Genomic DNA, 14,778 nt, shown 5'->3' with positions numbered 1-14,778 from the left:
CATCTGCAGTCAATGAGAGAGACAACATTCCACCTATTTGAAATCAAAATCTAAGGAATTGTACTTCCAGAGGTGCAAAAATCCTTTTCTATTGACTACTGAGAGAACCTAGAGAATGACCTTACATCAGGCACTGAGATTTCAGATGCATCTACATAAATGAGTGGTTTTTTTCTGTAAACTCCCAAGGCTTTGTTACTTTCACTAGTCAAAGGAGAGCTTTACCTTCCTCTGATAGTCTCTGCAGGACAGCCTGTGAATCAAGCCACATACTGCTTTACAGATATAAAGTGATAATGTGATTATTTTCTGCATTCCTGGAGCAGGAGGGGCTGTAAATGTTTGCCTTTTTACTTTTTCCCTTGAAGCTGTAGTAGGTAAGGCAGTGAGATCTTAGCAGAGAGGAAATTAAGTTCAAGAACACTCAGTAGAATGTGTTTGTCCAGTCATGTCATATGGGAGTGATGCAAAGTTAAACTCTGCCCTGTGGTGGAGATAAAAACTTGTCAAGTTGTGGCATGGATGTACATCCCTGTTACCAGGGGCATCGTTTTCAAATAATGTGTTGCTCTAGGTCATTCTTAAACTACATTGGCTGTTGAAATGACTATGGTATATAATGTGAACTGGGAGACTCATGGATCTGCTTACTGATAGCAAGAATATTATCTTTTTTTTCTGCATTAGTGGTCAAAAAATAAGTTAGGATCGAGATAAGAAAATGTGAATCCTGAGTTGGATTTCACTCCTGTTTTTTTCACATTTACCTGGAGTAGTGCCTAAAGTGTCAGTAGAGCTGTATTATTTCCACAATTCTTCTTCACATGGCTAAAATACAAAGCATGCAAGCTCATCAGAGAAAAAAACCTGATTTGGGGTCCCACTGAAGTGACTAGGAGTCTTATCCACTGCCTGAGATGGTTGTGAGAAAGCCATTGAGCACTTAATTTCATAAGTAGTGAGATCCTTTCCAGGCTACTGAGTGAAGAAGGATATATATTTTCAGCTTGCTTGGTTAGAAAAGCAGATGAAAGATTCTTAATGTGTTTTTGCTGTATACTCAAACTTGGCTCAAATCTGCACAAAGCACATATGAGACCCTCTGTCCAGCCAGTACATTTCTGTTTTCCATTTACTGTGATCCCCTGTTAGGTCTGCCAACCTGCTTTCCACTCTTGTGCATTGAAGTAACCTTTCCTTAAAGCTGATACTAAAATAAATGTGAGTGTAACAACGCAAAGCATGTTGTATTAAACCCCCAAAATTCTCATTGTTGACCTTCTGCAGTTAACTTGTAAAGCATAATTAAGTTAATATGCTGTCAACAGTTAGCTTTGACAATCCAGCTGGGATCTAAAGATAACAGATCAAAAACTGTCACTGAAGCCAGGGGCACAGTACTTCTGGCAAACAAGCTGACCTAATATTTACAGGTCATTTCAAATAATAAGGATGACCTGATTCTACCCCCTGATATGATTGATCCCTTTGCACCGAGGTTGCATTGCAAATATCCTGGATGTTAACTACATGTCTCCGTCTGATATAAACCCTCTGCTAGTGGCTAGCTGGTACAATTGGATGATATATTGCCTTCAACTGCTGGCTGTGGCAGAAAGATACATGAAGACATGTGCGATAAGAAGGTCACAGGCAGAGCTCCCTGGATAAATGAATGATTCCTTGAGGAACTTTGCTAGCTGCTATAAGCCAGTTGTCTCAAAGGAGAAAGAACATTTGTAAGAGCCACAGTGTAAGCACCTTCAGAACAAAACATGACACATAAAAGCTTTGATGTGAAAGAGTTTACATCCCATGATTGGAGTCTGGGCTTTTCATTTACTGGGCTGCTCAGGCCAAGCAGATCTGCTGGAGGTCTGCATGCTTGCAAAGAGTCTCCCAGTCTTCCCTCAAATAAAATATCCAAACATATTTATTGTGACTTGTATCTACTAATATGAGGTCTGCTAATGATATTTTAACTACAGCTAATAGTGAATATACAGATACTGGGTCATATAAGTCTCTAGGTGTATAAAGACCTCAGGAAAGTGGAATTGACTTATATCTATTTGCAATTTGTGGCAAAGAAATCTTAAGATTAAAACCAAAAGGCATAACTGGTAATTTTTGTGTGTGTGTGTTGAAGCAATAAATGCCACAGTAGGGCAAGTAAATGTGCTGTGCTGTACTCTACCTATCTTGAAAATCATGACAGCAGGGAGGGGATTTGGACTGATTTTTGTTTTTTTTTCAAGTGTCTCAAGAGTGTATTCTTTGCAATAAGGACTATACTCAAGAACATTAACAAGGCCTAAGCAGATGTGAACATCACTGTAATTTTCTTCTATGGTTTAGCTGTTGTCAAGGTGTTAAAAGCAGGTGAAATGGGGTAAGCTACTTTGACCTGGATGACCCCAAAACTCCAAAATGTTAAAAAAACAGGACATCTTGACAAATATGTACTTTCTTGTCAAATGGAACCATGACTTAGAAGATTTAAGTAATTGCTCAAGACTGGACACCCTTAGAGGACATTTTGGGAATGCACTTCAAAAATCCATGAAATACATTCAGGAACACAGCTGCAGTGGAGGAGTAAAGCACTGGCAATTATACTGAGGTCTGAAAAAGATACAAACTGGATATATTGTATGTAATTAGGAAAAGTCTCCTTTTTCATCATTTTATTCGCTATGCACTAGCAAGGTATTTAAAAAAAAAAGATAAATTATTTAAAAGTAGTATTTAGGTATGGATCTAGGGAACAGAAATGAGGTACCATAGTCTATCTATCTAAACATTGCATTAATTTTGGTTGTAATGAGCATGTGGAGATCCCAGAAACAGCACAAGAATTTAAAGGTGTTCAACACCTCAGAAAACTAGACCATTTTAACTGCATGCTAAATATAGGAACGGGTGCTTGACTTTGTGCATCACTGTTGAAAAGTTTGGGTTTGGGTCATAATTGTTTATGGAAAGCCCAATCCAAGATTAAAACCACCCAAAGCAATGGATTTTAATGACAAAGATAACTATCTGACTTGATCTGAAATCACAGGGGCTCATCATTTCTCAAATGCACCCACTTGGAAACTTAACTATGAAAGAAGGTGCAATTAGGTCTGCATATTTTAAAATCCTAATATTAATGAATGTAGAAGTTAATACTTAAGTCTATGTACAAATGAGGGGAAAAGAGGACAACAGTTCTCAAGCGTTAAACAACAGTTTTGTCTCTACTTTTTGAGACTAGGAGATGGTGATAAAAGTGGGGGCTAGAGTGGAATGAAAAGAAAGAGTGACAAGGATTTATTAAATAAAAACATTGAAAGCACGAATACATCTGTTTGGTCACCATCTGAAGCACAGAATGAGGTGTAGGGCAAAGCTTGCTTTAAAAGATAAAGGACATCCTAAGAATTATGTTAAACTTTACCCTTTGATATTATCTGACACCCAGAATCTGTGTGCATTACTCTGCCCTTCCCAGACATTGCCCTTTATGTTGTAGTGTCAAATCTCTTTGACTGTGTTATCATAAGGATTTTCCCCTGACTGCAGCCAACAGAGGGGCTGAGTCTTGCAGTAAAAAGGGAATAAAAGGAAATCTAGATAAAAAGCAGGAAGAGCCAGGTTACACAGTGGGAAGAACTGATGAAATGGAAAAGTAGAGAAGGACTGATGTGGGGAGTGACCTTTTCCACATTCCCAGGGCTGCAACACTGCAGGGTAGCAGCTGGATCCTAAACTGCTGTCAGGCTGATAGAGAGAGACCCAGATCCAGCCTCTCATACTTCACAAGGATCCCCAAAGGTAGGATCCTTCTATAATTGGTAGAGACCATCCCACAGCCTGAATAACATGGAGATGCCTGTAGAAGAGGTACTTCCTTCGTGAGTTTTGAGAACAGAGGTGCATTCATGTTGCAGAGTTCAGCACTGATTTTTAGGGCATGGATCATGACTTTTTGAATATGTGTAGTTGTCAATTCTGAGATAACCTGAAAGGATTCAGACACTTTCAAGGCAGGGTTGAGGTCTCCTTTCTTATTACCATCTTGTGTGCTGAGGGCTGAAGTGTCACAAGTAGCTACCAGAAGGTATGTCAATCATCTTTTTGCTGAGAGGAAGAATAATACTCAGCCTGCAATGACTAGCAGCCTCATTCCAATGAGCAAGTGTAAGACAAGGACAATCTAATACAGAGCATAATATCCACTCATCTGGGAGGAAGAGGCATTTTCAGGTGGTGATTAAAAACTGTAGAGGTTGTTGTGTGCTGGAGACATCTGTGTCGCACTGTGGCAGGAGAGGATCACAGAGTGACTGGCCTTCAGAACGATGTGCCACACAAAGTTAGATGGGAGCAGTCCATGCACTCTGTGGAGCTGTACATGGTCAGCTCATCACTACTACAGAGGCAGAGAAATACAGAAAGAATCCAGCAAAGCAATGTTTGAGTCAATATTTGCTGTAAAGTCAAATAGTCTAAAAAAGGAATACAAAGAGGCTTTTTACCTTTTAGCTGGTCTCACTGCAAGAGAGCTGAAAGAAGACAGATAGATGCTTGGTGGGCAGCAGAGACTGAGCTCCATGTTGCCATGGCTACGCTGCTAGCCAAGGGAGATGCCTGTATCCACACAAGGTGGATTTTTACTGCTGGTCACAGTATGGACAGACTTCACAATCTCAACCAGAGTCTCCCTTTGGTAGAACTTGTCTTTTCTGAGATGTTCCCAAGTCGAGATCCAAGGTGGTAACCATCCCAGCTGAGTTTCAAGGAACATTTTTTTAAAAAAAATTCATTAAAGATCTATAAATCAGCCCTACTACCCCAGACTGGCTGAGATCCTTAAGGGAACACCTGATAGTTATGTGGATAATGTCATTGCTAAAGCACAAAAAAAGCAGAGATCCCTAAGGGATCAGGACATCAAGAGAAGAAATCCAGACAAGTGCAATGCTATGGGAGCACACACCCCGAGTCCCCACAAAATCCCACATCTCTTTGGTGACAGATTTGATATTCTGCTGTTTCCAGTTATGACATTTTGCAACAACCACTCCCTGCACAATGTGCTGCTGATGGAAGAATTGAAACAGAGCAAACTAAGGGAGAAAATAATTTTTTCTTTAAGGTCTGAACTGTTGCTGGGTGACACTACGTAGAGCAAGACACACAAATGGTAACTAAGACCTACACTACAACCAAGCAGGGTAACATTCTGCAGCAAAAAGGTGTTTACAAAGAGCCTGAGAAAAGCTAGGCTCATTGTTTTTCCATTGGTTTTTGTCATACACTTAATAGTTCCATAAACTGACAGTTTTATGTACAGATGTTACATTGTTATGTCTGTTCTATTTGAACGGTACAAAGGACATAGCAATCAATCCAAAAAGTTAATTTTAGGCTTAAAAATCCAAGTTTCTTTTATATCAAGTCCCATGTGGATTCCTTTTTTACTATTGGAAAATTATGACAAATGATACAAGAAGGTAAGCTTAATATCAGGAAAAAATGTAGGCAGTTATAAGTCTTTTGAAATCGTGGTGAGATTTTCGTAAATCTTGGGTCAGGCTTTTCCAGAGCACTGTGCTTAGAAGAACAAAATCATACTGTGTATCTTGAAGGGTACAGCAGAGTGTGATTAGGCTTATTCGAAATAAAAGGGATATATGTATAAAAAAGTCAGTAGTCAAACAAATATATTGTGTAGCAGTGCATTATTTGATGATTGAGTGGTTAATTCTATAGGAGAAATACCATTCTGATGCCAATATGTGAATTAAACAGATCAACCCTGCTGGAACAGACCACAGATCTGTCAGAGATAGTTTTCTTTGACTGGGAAATGGGTGGTTTAAAGGGAAAGTGAACACACTCAAACCCCTATCAAGGGATCAGAGTGACATTTGCGTTTCAGCTTTTATTGTAACCCAAATGATCCACGTTTTGATGTTGTAAATAGTACTTCCAGTAGAATGAATGCTTAAAACAAAACATAATATAGCTTTTTAGGAATGACCTTTCAGTCCTGGTCTTTACAAAAATCTAACCCAAACAATAGCAGTCCAACAAATAAATAAAATCCAAATGGCTGATAAAATAAATCCATCCATGGGAATTTAAGATTCAGTCCTCGTCAGAGAGCAGCAAGACAGCCAAGATTTTTGAAAGCCACTAATTATATTCAGAGCATAGCACATTCTGAAATTCAGCCTTCTTCAAGGTGTCTCTAGCTCAGTACCTAATACCTGAAGCACCTGCAATAATTAATTGCTTTTCCAAAACCTGGACTAGGATCCAGATTCCAGTATTTGCTCAAAGTCAGGACAGCAATATCTGGTCCTTTAATGAGGTTTGTCGTGCAACCCTCTTCTGAGATGCATGGAGGGGATGTAACATGCACTTTTCAAAGTGGTACTGAAACTCGCACTGAGTTTGGAAAGCTTCCAGCAGTATTTTAGATGCTATCACAGTACAAACAAATACAACATTAACAAACCTTGTTTCTATTAGATATATTTTTTAAAATAAATGTGGAGGAAATATTGTCAGCAAATTGGACCATCTGAGGCTTTTTACTTTCCTCCTGATTTATAGCTATAACACCCCTGCAGATTTTAAGCTAGTATCGAATCCCTGCAGAATCTTTATCCGTCTTAAACCAAATAATTGTCTTCTGCAGTAATACCAATTTTCCTGTGCCTCTAGGCTTGCGGGCTTTGATAGAAAGTTCTTTTGGATTCTAATTTATTTGGTTATATTACAGTGAGATAAATCTGTTTGCAGCCAGTGTGTATTCCAGAAACGTCGTGAAAACTAGAAACAGGAGGAGGAAATTATAGGAAAATGGTCCTCCTGAATATATGGGAACCCCCCAAGTAACAGGATTATTCAGTCTATATGGTCATGCTAAAGGCTACAAAGGAGAGTGGAGATAAAATGGTAGGTCAGGGGGGCTCAGGGGATCAGATTTATTCTTGGACCATTGCAGGTCTCTAAAAATTTGGCACCAGGCAAGATGATTATCTGGACTCTCAACAGCTGATGTAGAGAAATGAGCACCTCTGGAGGATTTCCTTCCCACCCTAAGGCAGAGGTATGTGATAGGTAGATATTTTTTCTCCAGAAAAATAGATTCAGCTAACACTGTTCTAATTTCTTGCCTATTTCTCATTCAGCTTTAGTTTACACGTAATTTCAATACTCCTTTCCACAAAGAAGTTAGCAGTGGGCCAAAAAAACCTTTTGTAGCTCAGCTGTCTGGAGCTACAGCTTCCATCTGAGCTGGAATCAGGACACCAGCCCTCACCGGTTTCCAGACTTTTGTCTTCCCTCTGGCTCCTCAGGTACATCTGCAGCTTTCAAGGCTGAATCAGCAGTAACATCTTTCTTTCCCTTTCTCTTACGATCTGTTGGAAAAACAGCTTGACTGCTAGGGTTATAAGTTTTACAGCTTGAGTTGGCTTCTTTATGTTTGTATGTTTATATGAGAGGTAAACTCTGCTCTTTGCATAAGCAAAGATGGTCAGTGCAAAACTAGGTTATTAATTAGCAGGTCTCTAATCTTTTTCCTCTGCATGACACTGTTGCATGACTAATAAATTGCAGATTTATATAGCTATCTCTACCTATATTGATTAGTAAACTTGATTTTTAAGCTCGATTATTTGCCCACAGACGTAGACAGGTTCCTACTTTTAAAAATCCGTCTTCAAGCAACCTAAATGCACTGACACAGAGATTTAAACTCCAGATTCCCATGGACTTGCTGACAAAGGGTAATTAACCCTTCAAGTCAGCTCTGTGAACTCAGACTGGGACAGTGACACTGACATCCTTGTTCTTGCATGAGTGGTAAAGGGATTTGTCTAACCTAAACAAACTAAAAATAAAATAAATTAAATTAAAACAAACAACAACAACACCCCCGTCACACACTTGCTGATTGAGATATAGCTAAACTAATACAAGCAATAGAATATCTGTATCAACAAGACATAGGAGCCGAATCCATAAAACTAACTGGGTGTCTGACTCGTAATACTCCATCTAGGGACTGGCTCTCTGTTCCCTTTGGAAAATAAGCTTATGTTTAAAATCAAGTGGATATGATTTTTTTAAAAAAAACCTCATCTGGTATTTGTGCACCTTGTTCTGAGTAAACAGAGGTGGTCCAGACTGTAAATCTTCAGCCTACTGAGTTTTTTGTGTTTCTCTTTTACACGCCTTTGGACATAATTGCAGTGACTTCATTGTTCATCTGCAGGCGGTTTGGGAACAAGTCATTGTTCCAGGAACTCTTTAAGCTGTGAGAAATCATAGTTTTGAAGCTGTATTGGTCTCAAGAAACCAGTATTTCAAAATCTTTTTTAACCATAGGTAGCTACTGCTCCAGTAACCCTATTGACTTCTCCTTCTCTTTTGCTAGGCAACTAGACAATTAACTTGACCTATGTCTTTGTAATTTTAAGTCAGATCTTCAGCAGTTAATTACAGCAAAATGATAGCAACATTACACTTAAGGCTGTGCAGTTTTCATTTCAGTAGCAGTGATAATGTTTTCTGGAAACCTGTATGCACTGAATTATAGCATTAATTTGAAATGGTTATTGTAATCTCTGCAATGATTAAAGTTTCTAGGACAATTTGAAGGTAAAAGAGAAACCTCTGCTGTGTTAAGGCAGGAAAATATTTAAGTGAATAGTCTAGGTGACAGTGAGACAGACAGATTCTGGGCCATATTCATGTTGTAAGCATGTTAGCTTCAGTTATAAGCAGTACCCTTTCAGATACAATGCAACACGACACAGAAGGCACACTGTTTGATATTCTCCAGCACTTTAAAGTTAAAAATTATGTGATTCCATAGTTTGTCCCTTTTATGAATAAGACATAAAGCAAGTTTTTGGCTTTGGGATTTTCCTTTTGATGCACATCATACAATGCAGCATTTGTTGCTATTCTGATTTTGCAGCACGTTGACTTGAAAAATCCTGTATCATTTGTGAACTGAAAGCAGGAAATAATTTTTTTTCTGAAAAAAACACAAACAACAACAAAAAAGCACTACCAACAAAAACCCACACACAGTTCTTCAGCTGAGAACTCAGGTATATATTCTCACTCATTTGAAAAGAAAATCAATAATTTGGACTGGTGGCATATTATATGTCATACATTACATAGTTGGCTTGCTTTAAACAAATATTAATAAAATACGCAAAGAATGTTTCCCCTTGGTAAGTACCCATAAACTGATCTATGCAGTGAAGTGCTGCTGCAGTTACAGACCATCATATGCTGAAGGAATTTCCTGCCTTTTTATTGAAATAATCCTGGGTTTGTCACTACTCAGACTGCTACAAATGCAGTTCAAGCTTTACATGTTCGAGTTTTAGTTGCCCTAGGTCCTTCAGAGATCCAAATTATGGGCCACTGAAATTTTGGCTTTTAAATAAAAGTGCAGTTACACCTGTGTGACTGTTTCAGTACAAGCCCTCGTTCCGCTGGGGTAGCAGAGGGAAACCACTTGAGGGTACTCAAGGGAAACCGCTTTCTCACTGCTGCAGCACATCTATATAATATGGTTTTATGCTTGTGCAATGCAGATGCAAGAACACAGTTACAGTGCAGAAACTTAATGCAGAGGAAAAGCTCTTTACCTCTGAAAGTCATTGTTCCTCAGAGAAACTGATGTTGTAAAATCACATAAGGATTTCTGTGTCCTCTGTTATAGTCAGGGCTTATTAGAGTTTAACTCTTCTTGAAGCATCCCAGAAAAGGAGCTACCATAAATAGAGCTGATAAAATTTCTAATTTGTTCCTCTTAAACAAACAGGCATCTTAACAGTGCTGTGCTATTGAATGCGTTGGATCACAGAGCAGCTCCCCAACAAGCATGAGTTGAGCATCACTATTGATAACAGATAAAAGGCTGCCCCCAGTTTCTCCTTGTTTCCCATATAAGCACCAGGCAATACTGTCAGACAACAACAAAAACTAAAGTATCCCATTCCAGAGAGAAGCTTTTATAGAAACACTGGAGCTGGTTTTCCACCCTTGCATGTGAACTCACTATCACATCTCCTTCCAGCCTCATCCCTACCAGTTCTCCAAGGCTTGCTATAATTTAGACTGTGGTGTACCAACAAAATAACTTTGCCTCTAGCCGATTACTTTCTGCCAGTGTTTTCTATGGTAAGCACAGTTGTGTGGTTTTCCTCCATCTAATTGAAGTGTTAGTGTTTCTGACAACTACAGGGTTTGTGAAATCAGTATGTGGGAAGAAAAGTTGGTGTTTCGCAGGGGAGGGCAAGATGGGAATGAATTCCCAGCAAATGTTGAGCTCTTACAGGAGGGCTCAAAAGAAGTACTGGAGCTCTGTGATAGCCGGTACATCCAGCATAGAGCTCTCAAAAATCTATAAAGCTATATGACTGCATTGGAAGCTTAAAACTAGGACAATCACAATTCCAAATACTTACCTAGAAAGACAGGGGAAAAAAAGAAGTTTTTTTTTAAAAAAATTACCTACAGGCTTTTTAATCTGTTGTTCAGCAAGGATTCACTCTTCATTTTATTGTATTGAGATACATATAGAAATCTAGTATGGGTAGGGCCAGGTAGTGACCCTGGCTGAGAGTCAGTACCAAAGTCCTATCGCTTGAGAATACGGGTGCATATGATAGTGATGAGCTTTTTTCCTTTCTGCATTTTTTCCCCCAGAGCTTGAAGAATAAAGATAAACATTCTTCCATTAACTTAAATCTTTCCTTCTTCAGTCATGTTTGCATTCATTATTAACTTCCTAAGAAGTCCTAGCCATGTGTTCTTATGTCTACAAAGACCAGCTCTCCTCCTGCTTGTCCGTCCATCCCCTCACGACTTTTGAAACTCATTAGCCAATCCCAATCAAGGTTCAAGGGGAGGAGGCAGGAGATTCAGAGTGAATTCAATATCCACAAGGGTGGTGAAATCCTTGCTGCGTGGAGGAAAGAAGGAAATTAGCACCCTCCAAATTGAAAAGATAGGAGGAACTCACGTTAGCCAATTTATGTGGTGGCAGCTGGCCAGCCTCACAGGTACTGTCTCACCAGCTGGTGTGCATAGCTCTGAAACAGGCATAGCACACATTGCTTCTCACCCAGCAAGGAACTGAGAGTCTCAGAAGGAGAGCTAGAGTGAGTGCTGTGAAGGCACAAACCTATAACCAAGCTGGCTTTGTAGTTCCTCTGCTCACAGAATGACTTCTTTCATCTTCTCATTGTTACTGACCAGGAACCACATCCATTTTCATCAAACAGAAGTTATTGAACTTACTCAGGAGAAACCAGGTGAAATTTGTGAAACTTAAATTAGATGACCCCAAAAAGCCCTCTGGCTCTAAATCCTGTGAAGTTATGAAAAAAATTTCAGATGAAATGTGATGTATAAAGTGAACTTCAAAGTGACCTGTGCCAGTGGATGGCAGAAATTGACTGGCTGGTCATGGTCATCCAGGTGGTGCATCAAGGCCACGCGACTTCTACAGTCAGTCATAAATAGGCAATACAGATTAAATCTTAATATTCCTGATCAGTCTACAGCACCAAGTTTCAGAAAAGGTAGCTGCAAAGTAAAGCAAATTCATTGAATAAGTCAGTAATCATGAAATCATTTGCCCAACTCTAATGATTACCTTTCCCATTATGCATGGGATTGACAATGATGGGATTTAAAATGTAATGAATGAAACTTTTACAATAAGGAGCACCTGGGAGAAGCAAATAAGATAAGGTAGCTAATGAACACTTGTGATTAAGCTTTTCATCTCTGGAGACTTGATTTCTAATCTCTTTTAGATTACAACAGGGAAGAGGAGAGGGAAGAAAAAGGGGAAAATTGGAGGCTGCTGTTAGAGCTGTTGTATAATACTTACCCCTTGGGTAGTGTTTGCTTAATGCCATCACTTGCACCTAAAGATCAGTCACACATAGAATGGTTTGGGCTGGAAGGGACCTTAAAAGATCACCTGGTTCCACCCCCCTGCCATGCAGGGACACCTCCCACCAGCCCAGGTTGCTCCAAGCCCCGTCCAGCCTGGCCTTGGACACTGCCAGGGATGGGGCATCCACAGCTGCTCTGGGCAGCCTGTGCCAGTGCCTCACCACCCTGACAGTAAAGAATTTCTTCCTAAAATCTAAGCTAAATCTCCCCTCTTTCAGTTTAAAGCCATTCCCCCTTGCCCTGTTGCTACAGGCCCTTGTACAAAGCCCCTCTCCAGCTTTCCTGTCAGTTCCTTTAGACATTGGGAGTTGCTCTAAGGTCTCCCTGCAGCCTTCTCCTCTCCAGGCTGAACAAGCCTGTCCCCACAGCAGAGCTGCTCCAGCCTCTGACCATCCCCGTGGTCCCCTCTGGCCCCTCTCCAACAGCTCCACATCTCTCCTGTGCTGAGGACCCCCGAGCTGGAGGCAGCGCTGCAGGGGGGTCTCACCAGAGCGGGGCAGAGGGGCAGAGCCCCCTCCCTCGCCCTGCTGGCCACGCTGCAGGGGATGCAGCCCAGGGCACGGGTGGCTCTCTGGGCTGCAAGCGCACAGTGCCGGGTCATGCCCAGCTTCTCATCCACCAGCACCCCCAGGTCCTTCTCGGCAGGGCTGCTTCCAATCCATTCTTCTCCCATTCTGCATTGATACTGGGGATTGCCCCAACCCAGGTGCAGGACCTTGCACTTGGTCATGTTGAACTTGGTGAGGTTTCCTCAGACCCACCTCTCAAGCCTGTTACCCCTGTGTCCCCAATAACAGCATTACCCCAACTGTCACTGGTGTGAGAGGAGAATCAGGCGTGCTCTGAATACAGTCCCTTGTGAGTCACCAACAGAGGACAGAGTGTATCAAAGAGGATTGCACCTGACACAGCTCTTTTAAGGAGTTGTTTAGTTTCCCAGAGAAGTGGGAAGCCTGCCTAATCCATAATGACCAAAATAGTTTTGCAATACGTTCTTTTAAGTGAGTTTGGCCATGTAGTTTCTCACTGACAAAATCCCTTGATTTTCTAGGGTTGTAGAGAAAGATTAGTGCATAAAAGACCATCTGTCTCCTTGCTGCTGACAGGCTAAAAGATGGTCTTTTTCTTCTCTGTGGAGCAGGCTGCAACCCTTCCAATCTGGAGGCAGCAAGTATTCGTTATCTCTGGGAAGCACTAGCCTGCAACAAGCGGTTCCTTTTCCTGTGATTTGCTGTCGTGGGATAATCACTTGGCTGCTCAATGGGCTCACCTGTGTGTGAGCTCCTGGAGCCCCACATATTTGAGAGACACAGTCTCATATATCAGGTATTCACAGACTGGCTTCAAGATTGGGTATAATCATCTTTTTTCACCAGGTACACAAGCTGGCCTTCCAGCAGGAAAGCTTTCCTTCATGATTACTGATACATTTTGGGGGGAAGGAAGATTTTTCCACCTCTCAGAGGCAGCAAACCAGAGATTATTACCTGTATTGTAGCAAGTTCTGTGCAATGAGAAGCAAAGAACTGTTCGACTTTTATTATTGCTTACACTATAGTAGCATTTGGAGCCTAGGGCCCTTCCATGCTCTGCGCTTTGGAAACTCAAAATAATAACCACTTCCCATCCTGGGGGACTGTGGTGTGTATAAGTAAGCCAGGCAAAGAAAATAAAGACTTATATTCCTGTTTCAGGGATGGAAAACAGGCATGGAGACACTGAGCAATCTGCCCAGAATAACATGGGAACATAAGGTAAGAGGTGGGAGAAACATTCAAGTCTTTTCCCAGTCCTTTTACTGCCCTATTTCTCTGCAATGTTCCATTCGGGGTTATTGACATCATTCCATCACAGGCGTGTGCTTACACTTGTGTCAAGAGAGTATAAATATGTTTGATAGTCTTTAGCACTTACAACAGTTAGATACAGGAAACATAATCCACAATTGTGGGTTACTCTGTCCTTACTTTTGGGTGTCTCATAATAAATATACTCGCCCCCTTACTCCTCACACATGCACTGGGCTAGTGTGACATCAAGTTAATATTTCATAGTTGCAAAATGGTATGCTATCCTCAGGGAAAGATGCTTTCTAAATTTAAAGTTTAATCTCATATTTGGTGGATTTGAGGTTTGCACATGTCACTGGATCAGCTGCTGCTGCTACTAGATAGGCTTATGTAGATACTTACAGAGCTAAAAAAATATTTATGTGTATCATTTGGATTGTGGTCTGTATATCCTATCAGCCACATTCAATTGCTTATTACTGGAGAACTTTTTTTTTTATTTCTTGGAAAGATGACTTGGTTTCTTGCTTTCTCTCCTCCCTGCATGATTTTTAGGCATCTTGGTTATCAACACGCTATTTCCCCATCCATAAAGTATGGATAATGAGATAAGACTGTGTATATGTGAAATTGAAATCGCTAACTTAATCATAATATCAAAATGCAGGCCACTGTAGCATTGAAATTCCTGGCAGGTCAGTCAAGGCAAGAGAGTGCTTGTAATACTTTCTTCTCGGTCCATGTGTTTTAAGAAGGAGGGCATGTTCATCTGTAAATCGTTTAATGGAAACAAAGGGGAATTTTTTTAACTAGCCAAAGGAAGGAAAGCACAGGAAAGAGTGAGAAGCCAGGAGAAATGTTTGGCTTCTTTCCAGGTGGAGAAATGAGAAAGGCTCTAGTACTGGGTTTTTCACCTGGGGGTTCTCAGAGTTCACACAATTTATAAGAAAATACATCTGATATAGCAAATCCTCTTTCCCAGGAGAAGGTA

This window comes from Falco peregrinus, chromosome 2 (assembly GCF_023634155.1).
Source record: "Falco peregrinus isolate bFalPer1 chromosome 2, bFalPer1.pri, whole genome shotgun sequence".
Classification (NCBI taxonomy): Eukaryota; Metazoa; Chordata; class Aves; order Falconiformes; family Falconidae; genus Falco; species Falco peregrinus.
This window is presented reverse-complemented; position numbering follows the sequence as displayed.